The following is an 11,308-nucleotide window of genomic DNA, read 5'->3' on the forward strand; positions in this document are numbered from 1 at the left end:
TATATATATATATATATATATATATAGTCTATGTCTAGTTTTGCCAGAATCTCTATTTGCTATTCGTGCCTAAACAAATAATATACTACCTCTCGTTGTCACGATGCTACACTACTATTTTCTATGGATATTATATATAAATACGCATATATATATATATATGTATATATAACATATTTGTGTAAGAGAGTTATAGACAATATAGTACAGACAAAATGCTTTTTATATTGAACAACAATTGCTATTTGTATGTATAAGTAAAAACGAAAAAAAAAAAAAAAAACATTCAATGGGTGAACATAAATTATTTAATTAACATAATCTATTGCTTTTTTTTGTGTGCGAAACAATTATAGATAAAATTTTAAAATATGTAATTACTTGGTTATTTTAAGAGAAAAGATATTTTTTTTAAAAACGTATGGCATTTATGATTTGAATTTACTTATCTAAAATAGTTGAGATATGATTGAATTAAGGCGGCTTTTATTTGCCAATTATAGAGTGAAAATTTTGAGTTATAAATTTTTCACAAATTGTCAAAAATAAAATTGTAGTGTATAATAATGATTCAGTGAAAAGTACTGAACATCAGTGAAAATTACTGACCATCAGTGAAAAGTACTGACAATCAGTGAATATTTCCCCGAGTCGAAACTAAAACAGTAGTTTGAGCCTCCAAAGCCTCAGTTCTTTTGATGTTGGATTTTCCGCTGAATGTTATATGTTATGCAAGTCCTCGATGTCCTAAAAGTAGGGTATGGAGGAGTAAATCACCTTTTAAAAATGGTATTTTAACCCTCCATGGCCTACTATATATTTTAAAATGCTATTCAAGTCCTCAATATCCTAAACAAAGCGCATGGAGGATTTAATCACCATTTCAAAAAGATGTTTTAACCCTCCAAGGCCTATCATATTTTTAATCTGTAACTTCGAATGAGCTCAATTCTTTAGCATGATATTATTGTTATAATAATATCTGCATTCTAAGTACATAAAGATATTTCCAGCTGATCGTGAGCGTCTGAGTAGCAGTGCGGCAGTGGTTGTGCTACATATTCGTTAGGTCTTGGTTTCAAATCCCGGCAGCAGCAGATTATTTTTCAGCGGTTTTTTTCAATTTCTTTGGCAGTTTCCGTCACCCGATACATCATTCGTATTTATTTATCACATAAAATAATTAATTAATCATATACTAATAAGTCAAAGGCTCTAATTATTCAATTCGAATTTCGAATGACAGTACTATTCTATTCGAATGCCTACTTGTATTTTATTATTTTTTAACTCACAACAAAATATTTATTACTAAGAAAATATTTTTTGGATTTTTAAAATTCAAATTTTTTTCGATCATGGTGGCCATTTCTCATTATTGGTCCCCTTTTCCTTTGTTTCTTTACCAATTGTACGCAATCCGATGAGAGTCTTTCTCGATCTATAAATTTAGGGTCTAGAGGCTTATTTTACCTTTTTAAAAAGATGATTTGACCCTAAACTTGGTAAAAGCGGACAAAGTTACCACGTTTAGGTTCACATCACCTTCTTAATGCGTGGATTTTCATATTCTAAAAAGATGATTTGAACCTCCTTACCCTCATGTATGATTTTAAGGCTCAAATCACCTTTTTAATTTTGACTCGGGTCCTGAAAAATAATCACAATTTTTATTACTGAGTATATGTGCTATACTTAAGACTAGTTCTCAGTAAAAATTACTGACCATCAGTGAAAAATACTGACAATCAGTTAATATTCACTGAGAAAGATTACAAACATAATACTAATTATATCAGTGGTAGATACTAATGATTATTTGTGCAGTGAAAATTCACTAATTGTCAGTACTTTTCACTGATGGTCAGTTATTTTCACTAATTCGTTTGCAGAAATAAAAGTATTCTCGTAAGCAAATAATTTCTATTGGATCTCATCATATATTTTTTATTATGTACTCAAGTTGTATACTTCTGCTAGCGAAAAACAATTTATTACTTTGGCCACCTATCGGCAGTATTATAAACTAATTTTCAAATTTGTTTTTGCGCACAAGGTTATCGTATAATTCATTGTTATTTTAAAAATACTGAACAATTTTTATTGTAGAAAAATAAATTTATCCACAAATAGTAAGAAAAATCACAGACTTTTGTCGATGAAAAGTAAATTAATTCAATCGTCTAAACTAAAACTGTTTGATTTTTATTATTTGAAAAACTTCCATAAATTACAGAAAAAAATATGAATATTTTCATAAGTTTCCATAGTTCTGTTATAAAATACTTAGACATCAAACATTACTCAGCTTTTTTACTTGAGTTGTTATAACAATTTTTTAATATCAAACAGCTTCACTTGTTTTATTGTTATATTTTATCTAAAATATCCAATTATAAACACCAGACACTTTTATTTGACTTATCTGATACTCAAACCACTTGTAAAATATTCACATTTATGAGAGAAAATTCAACTTTATAATTTACTGTTCACCTTATCACTAATTGAAGACACATGTTTTTTTCCTTAAAAAGTATGACGTCTTTCAAATAACATTTCATATATTTGACCGTGGCTCTTTGTTTCAACTAATATACTTTTTTTTGTTTTAGCCATTATCAATAATATAGATGCGGATGTATGTTTAATATATATATTGCTGAGTTTATAGAGCAATGCGTCATATCCATATGGCCTCGACTCGTCGACGAAATCACTCAAGTGCTTTTATTGTTTGTCGTACAAATGAAATGGCGTCAAAGGGTAAACGTAGCGCAACCCTTTTACGAAAGAGAAACCTCTTGATATTTTAGGGGTAACAAAACTTCTAAAGTCACTTTTACATACATACATTTATATATTTTCTTTTTTTAGTACTAATAAATTTCTATGGGTATATTATACATTTGATTGCTAATTTAATTAGTTTATTAATTTAATTACGTAACAATTAGAGTAGAGATTCTTTGTTTTGGGACAAAAAAAAATTTTTTTAAGAAATCGGATTAAAATATATGAAGTTAAAAACTTTTTTGGGATATTTATTGATACTTTCTATGAATTTCCGAAGATTACTGTGAAAATCTATGGAAAAAATTATGGGGCCCTATAAGGATCCATAAGAAAAAATTTACATGTGAAAAACTCTAAATTGGAATTCAGAGAAAAATTTATGGGGTTTTATAGAAATCCATGGTAATAAGGCTGAACACATCATAATTCTGCAGAGGAATTTATAGGGATTTATAGAAACCCATATGAAGTCTATCAATCCTAGTTGATGGGTTCTTGTCGATCAATGGGGTGAGGAGATTGCACGAAAAAAAATATGGGGCCCAATATAAATCCATGAAACAAATTTTTAAGGTCAATAACGCTAGAAAAGAATCTTGATGGTAACCCATAGGATCTGTGGGAATATATCATAGAACTTCATAGGAACTCATATGAACTAGTTAGGTTTCTATTGGAAGATTTCATGGAGAAAAGTATGAGGGATTTAGAAATTCATGGAACAAAGTTTATAGGTTGGTAACATCCAGAAAGAAACCCTAATGGTAATCCATGGGATCTATGGTAATCTTGCCGAACACGTTATAAATTATAGAACTCGATGGGAATTCAAAAAAACTTAGATAGGCTTCTAGATGGATTACAGTGAAAATTCAAGTAGAAAATTATGGGGCTCTATTAGAATTAATGGGAAAAATTTCCTATATGTCACTAAATTCAGGTAAAAAATTTAAATGGCATGATGTTCAATAGGAATCTATGGAAATTCCTCTTTCCACAGAATAGGAGGTCTGTATGTATTCTTATAGTCTCAGAGAAATTTATAAAGGAATCCATGGCAATTTACAGAAGTTCCGAAAAATCCATGGTGATCACCATAACTTTGAAATTATATCCCATATTTTTTATTTTAAATTTCTCATGCCTTGAAAAAAAGATAATTTACATTTAGACGAATACATCAACTCTATTTATTAATTATAATTAAATTTTATGTAAAAAATAAATCCAAAAAAATCATGAATAAAAATTTTACCTAACGTTAAAAAGTATTATTTGTATAGATATTTAATTGATAGTTGACATGATGTATATTCATGTTGTTCATACAATCAATCATTCGTTTTCGTTTGTGCTTAATAAAAAAGAATGATAGAGAATGTAGTCCTTATACGAGGAGAATGAAAACAAAAAATATATATATATATATATTTTTAGCGATACGGGGAGAGAGTTGAGAGTAGACTATTGGAAATAAGCCATCCCTCTATTCCGTGGCCAAACTTTTGGGCTTTCAATGGATATAGTGCATGGGTCGATTAAAGTTAGAGAGAGGGAATTATATAGAATATATATATACATATATATATATATATATATATATATGTATATAGAGAATTTTCAATGTCTCTTGTCTATTGAAGGAATCAAAAGTTTCAATTTTACGGTCTCGTGGACAAATCGATGGAAACAATAGATCACATCTTCATTATAGATTTCATTTAACGTTTAATTAGAAATAGATATAATCAAACAACTTTTTAAAAGAAGAAAAACAATTTATAAAAAAAATTAACAATAATATTTTATTTGCAATATTATCTTTTTATGACGTTATCACTTTCCGCTATTCCAAAGTTATTAATTACTATATAGCTTTTGTAACTATATCAATAATTAGTAATTAGCGAAAAAGCGTTACATAAAAATAAAGTTTTTTTTCTACTTAATAGTATACCTTCAAAAATTGTATTTTAGTGATAAACTTGAATTATACACATTTTTGCAAAAATGCAGTTCTAACAATTTTTGTACAGCAATTATCCGAATCCATACATATTACTTTTGAATAAACTCTAATAAATGCATAAGAACAAATTAGTCATGAAGTTTCTGTACATAGACAATTATTACATTTTTTTATCAAAAATTATTTTTAAACCATACATTTATCCAGATTTTTTAAAATGTTTCATTAATCTAAGTTTGTAAATGACCTTTTGCATTTAGTGACATTATACTCAAATTCATAATGAATCTATTTCTAAGTCAATTATAGAATTTTATAAAAATTTGAATTTGTGCGAAACTACGTCTATATCACCCAGCTAAAAAATTTCCATCAGAAAAAATAATGAAATTTTTTCCCGGCTGAAAAGTGCCCGAAAGTCTCAAAAAAAGCCGAAATAGTGAACTAAGGCCGAAATTCATCCGACAACTAGACCTAAAAATGGCTGAAAACTTGAAAATTTTTTTTTCTATATTGAATTCTTTGAAATTTTTCTGTTTTATGATTTTATTTGAAAAAAATGATATGATTAAAAATAACCGAGTCAATTGTCGGTCAAATTTCGGCCTTTATAATAAAATTCTACGACTTTGGGGTAATTTCAGCCAAATTCAGGTCTCTCTGAATAAAGTTGCATGGTTTCGCCGTGATTTCGACCAGATTGAGTCTTTCGGTCGAATATTCTTACTCGGACTATGATATCGTCCCAAGTACGCCAACAGACTCGTTAGTAAGACTGATGCTGAAGCACTGTCAGACCAACTGTCTGCTAGTACCAGCGAAGCTAAAACACTATCGTGAACTTGAATCTATTAGTTTGGTAACATCAGGAGGCGGATAATAGCCTATGCTACTACATCAATTTTTAAAGTATGGAGTAATACAGTAGTCAAAGTAACTGAAGTACGTCAACTCAGATTTATACGAATTTAAAAATTTATGCTGCAATAAATAAATTATTAAAATTACTTTCGAAAAATCATTTTAATTAAGCGAGTTTTACTACACCAGTTTGTAATGACACAAAGTATAATCACCTCTTGTAATTTTGACATAAACTGATTTTTTTTATAAATCTGCCATTAAACTGAATATTTTCGGCTAAATTATTTATGAATTTTATAATTATTAAAACTTGAATACTTTAATAATATATGAAGCCGTTAAACTGCATAATTATTTTTTACTCCTCTGACATCAATAAATTTTTCATTACGTCATAAAAAAAGTTTGTAATTTATGATAAGAACTAGCATAAAATTATTTCGGTATATTTTTAAAAATAATTTTTTATTATTAATTAAAATTTAAATATGGGACTTGTAACCAAAAAAAAAAAAATCTTTTAGCTTAGTATAAACACGAAAACAAAAAATGATATAAAATAAAAAGAAATCTGTGTAAAAAAAAAAACGATAAATGAAAAATGAAAAATAAAGAAGTTAAACTAAAGTCGAATGATATATACATAATACTGACACAAAGGCCACGTATGAAAGGAAAGACGACTGGTGTGTATAGTGTGCCAGAGCAGAAGGTGAATGCAAAGAAAACGATCCAAGGTGGCTGGTGGCCAATGCGTGGACGTTTTTTTTTTGTTACGTATGTATATAAATGTGAGAGATGAGGAGTATAACTCGCGCGTGAAGAGAAAAGGAATGCCGAAAGGTGAATTCTTTTGGGTATCCTCACACCTACTCAAACTATATAACACAAAACACATGATACACAAGAAGAAGAAGATGGTGACGGTGAAGGTGGACAAGAAGAATAAGAGGAAGAAAGAACGAGTATAGGTTTATATTGTTATTATTTGCCGCGCTTTTAAACATTTTCGATCTCTCTTAGTATTAGGGCTTACATTCCAAAGTCAGCGGGCAATGCCACACCAAAAACGCTAATCAAGTTGTGAACCAAAATAGTATAATGCTATCATTATATTATTCCCTTTTTTATTTTTGTGCTACTACTGATTTTTTACACGATATTTTTTTATTGATATACATTTCTCATCTATTAATCATTCGAGTAATAATAATAATATTTTAAGTTATTGTACACAGAAAAAAAGAACTTATTGGCACAAGATTTTTTCATATGAATTGAAAACAAAATTTTTATCGCCCCTAAAAATTTTTTTTTGTCCCAAGAGGTTTTCTGGCCTCAAAAATATTTTTGTTTTCCATTCAAGATGCAAAAAATTTCTTGGGTCAAGTACAACTTTTTTGCGCCAAGAAATTATTTTTTTCTGGGTAAGAAAATGTCTTATTTAGATTTTTGGTTTTTCATTATTTTGATCATGGAGTTAATAATACAAATATGTATGCAGATATATAAAAAATTTATTAAACGACGTAAGTTGTAAAAATTAGGGGAAGTTTTAAAAAAATTTGTTAATCTAATATATATGTATATTCCAAAAGGAATGTCAATTTTTGATAATATGACTTTTTTAGACTTGATCTACATAAATTAGATTATAGATTTGATTGATTGTTTTTACAAGGTCCTGAAATTTCCAACAAAAATTGAGAATTCGAAATTTTCTAAATTACATTTTTTAGACTTGATCTACATAAATCTCTATAAATCTCCATATTTATCACTATAAAGCGCAATTTTTAGCTAAACGGATCAGGCAAAAAGTTTGTATTTTCTATGACGCTATATCTTTATAAATAATAGAGATAGACGAAAGATGATTCAGGCATTACTTGTGTATTTTAATGCCAAAAAGCTAATTTCATCATTATTTAAGAGTTATCAATTATAGTGTTCTTGTAATTTAAGTTTAAACAATTAAATTGTTTAAAACAAAAAACTGGACCACCGTAGAACTTTTTAATTATCAAAATCAGTTTCCTTGCATCAAATTACATAAAAACTCGTTGAAAAATCTTATCAACTTCATTTTGCATACAGCCATAAGAATAGCGGCGAAAGGACTGTATCAAAAATTCGATTTTTGACTGAAATTATTTTTTTCCGAATTCGAAATAAAAAAAAAATAGACTACCGCTGTTTTATAAAATATATATATATATATATATATATATATATATAAATATGTATATATATATATATATATATAAACGAAATAATAAATTCTGATAATATAAATGTTTCAATAGAATAAAATTGTCAAAAATAAATTTTCAATCACAAAGAATAATCGAATATAATACAATATAACACATATATAAATTAAACCTTACGATTTAATATAAAAATATACAAGTAGGGCGTGCGTAATGTTAAAATTCAAGAAATATATATGCCTTCCAAACATATATATATGTGTGTATGAATGAATATATATGACGTATATAAAAATGTGTATGTCTATGTATGTAGAGATTTACGAATAGCCAAAACGATTTCAGGTAAGGTGCAACAGTAGTATTTCAATGGGTTCAACAATAGCTGTTATAAGCATGTACACCGAATAGTTTGTATTTGGAATAGCTTTTGGTGATCTGGTTGCAGCTGCTTCCGTCTACAAAAGGGCGCACCTCAACCAGCCAGGGTATACTGGCCCCGATCTACTCTTTGTCGAATGATCCGTAAAGCAGCGATTCTCAATCGATTTAATCCTATATTGCATTTGCCGAATTGCTAAAGAAAAGAAATTTAATGAAATGAAAACTAAATATATATATATATATATATATATATATATATATACTCATATGTCTATCTACATATGTGGATAGATATATGCACGTACCCCTAGGTTTCTTTTCTTCTTTAACGGTGACAAAATTATGTTTTCACCTACTGCCAAAGATATATATATATATATATCCATTGTAGGATTATATAATGCTTCAATAATTGATATAAGGCAAAAAAGGTATAACGTTAATTTAATATTCTTAAGAATATGTTCAATAGATAACTATTGTTAAAGATTCATGAATTTCAAATTTATAAACTTAATAATATGAGTGATATTTTTTTTCAATTGATTTGATAATAAGTAATATTATATTTTATATATGTATATGTGATCATAATATAATGAAATATATAGGCGTTGTAAACGGATTTATTGAGTTTTTAGAATATCAGTCCCAAAGTCATAAATTTCTAGTCTTTTTTTTTTTTATAGGAATAGTTGAAATGGAACTTTTCCTAAAATATGAAACACTAGTTTCGTTTACGAATTATACTTTTTTTAAGTCTCACTATTTTTTCTTTATTGAGAACTGACCACTTGGGACATGACATCTTGTGGCAGAAAATCAAAATATACTTTGGTAGACATTTTATTGTCTTTGATCATCATCAAAATATATCAAAAGTACATGCAATAGACATGTTTTTTAGCTATGCTTTCAGGTGAGTTTCCAACAGTATACTATATATTTTAGTGGAGAAAATTAAAAAATAGTATAATACGTAGTTAGGGAAAAAAGTAGGGCATCGCATTCCGCATTATTGCCAGCCAACCCTTCAATCGACGTTAAACCTCTAAAAATTTCGAGCCAGTTTTGTGGTGATGCTGTGATGCATGCATATATTTGAAGGTAATAATTTGATAGTTGTTGCATTACGGATAGATCACATGACACTTTCAGAGCCAATCAAAAAAATTAAAAAATAATTTAATAGTATGAGTGTTTCTCTGCATTATGTCGATATCTGTCTTTTCTCAGGATCAATTCTTGAAAATAAAATAGAACAAAATTAATTAGTCGATCATAAATTGACTCGCCTAATTATTTCGACTAGTCAAGTCATTTTCGAACAAATAGCTCTTACACTTTACTAAAAATAATCTTAAAAATTTTTAAAGCCTATATGTATTCTATAGACATGTATACAATATAGTGTGGAATTAGTATTGTCTTCCGTTAGAACGAACGATCGATCGAGCGACTCAAAAACAGAACACTCGACCCTCGATTACGAAAACAATATCACAATAGACTTTTCCTTTAACAGTGCCTTTATATCTTCATATATATATATATATATGTATATATATATATATACATCATATACTAGCGTTTTTTTCTATTTAAAAGAAGAATGCATCCACGCGTTACGTCACCGACTCACTGACAAAAATAAAAAAACAAAACAAATATCCCATTTTATTTACAGACTACGTTGTATTCAGCTGTCGATCGTCACTAACATCCATTTAATCATTGTTCATCCCTTTTATTTCACTTATTGACGTTCTTACACTATATGCAAGTAAAATAGTTCATTATCCACAAATTTTAAGTTAAATTTGGATTCTACAAGTATAATAGACAATAAAGTCCTCCCGGAAAATGAGTCACCGTCGGAAATAGTCGGAAATTTTCGGTTTATAGTGTTAATGGGTGGTAACGGCGTGAGATTAGACTAGTTTTTTTACAGTGGGGGTAAAAACCGACGGCAACTTACTCTCAGCCTTGTTTAGAAAATCTTATAGAATCCAATAGTTTCTTATAAATTCCCATAGACATTTTATAAGAATGAATAAGTTCTATGAGAAGTACTATAGTTAAGTATAGGGCCTTATACCTTGGCTATAAGAATCTATCGAATTTTTTAAGCAGGGAGGGAGGACTTTAAACGTCATAAAGATTTAAACAACCATATTCAAATATATATGAACTTATCTGAAACTATAATCATGTGTTTGATCAGATATTAGTATTCAACATACGGTCTTATTTATACATAAATTTGACCTTTAAATTATACCAAAACTGTAATAATTCTGAGACAAGACTTGCTACAGATTTACTTAACGTATGTTACGGAAGTATTTTGTCTTATTGTTTAATACTGATGATGCAGACTTGCTGAAGACTGATGGTACAGATTTACGTAAGACTTCTTTAAGAATACTAAGAGGGATGTGGCTAATTTTCATATATGCTCCATATGATTCATTTTTCTGAGATATGCCGTGAAAATTTTATTAATACTAATGAATAATGATGTAATAATTAAGGGTTATAGTTTATAAAATAAAAACACATATTTTTCTAAGGATTATGCTTACTATATTTATTATCTCCCCATTATAGGATACATTATTTATAGGTAACCGTTTTTTTGTCCTGTTTCTTAAATTTTTAAATTACTATATATACTTATGAATTGTGTTATTTGCTATACAATGTTTTTTTTATATTTATTACTTTTCATTTATATTTATTAATAATTACTATAACAATTAAAAAGTTCCATTTTTTTTTTTTTTGTAATAATGAAATTTGTTTTTAACCACTCGACAGTCTTAGTTATAGTAATTGGGCGGGAAATTCAAATTATAGATCTAGTTTCTTTGATTTATTTATATTTTTGATAATTATACTCCTTATTTCTTTTTATGAAATGGTGTTAAAAATTATTATCTAATGAAGATATAATTAATATAGTTTAAACGGTGAAAATTAAGTCAACAAATAATTATAAATTGGTAATAAAAATAAAAATAATTGTTCTCGTTTTTTTTTTTAAACATTGTTGGTTTAAATTGTTCACATATATACATCT

This window comes from Microplitis demolitor, chromosome 6, assembly GCF_026212275.2.
Source record: "Microplitis demolitor isolate Queensland-Clemson2020A chromosome 6, iyMicDemo2.1a, whole genome shotgun sequence".
Lineage (NCBI taxonomy): Eukaryota > Metazoa > Arthropoda > Insecta > Hymenoptera > Braconidae > Microplitis > Microplitis demolitor.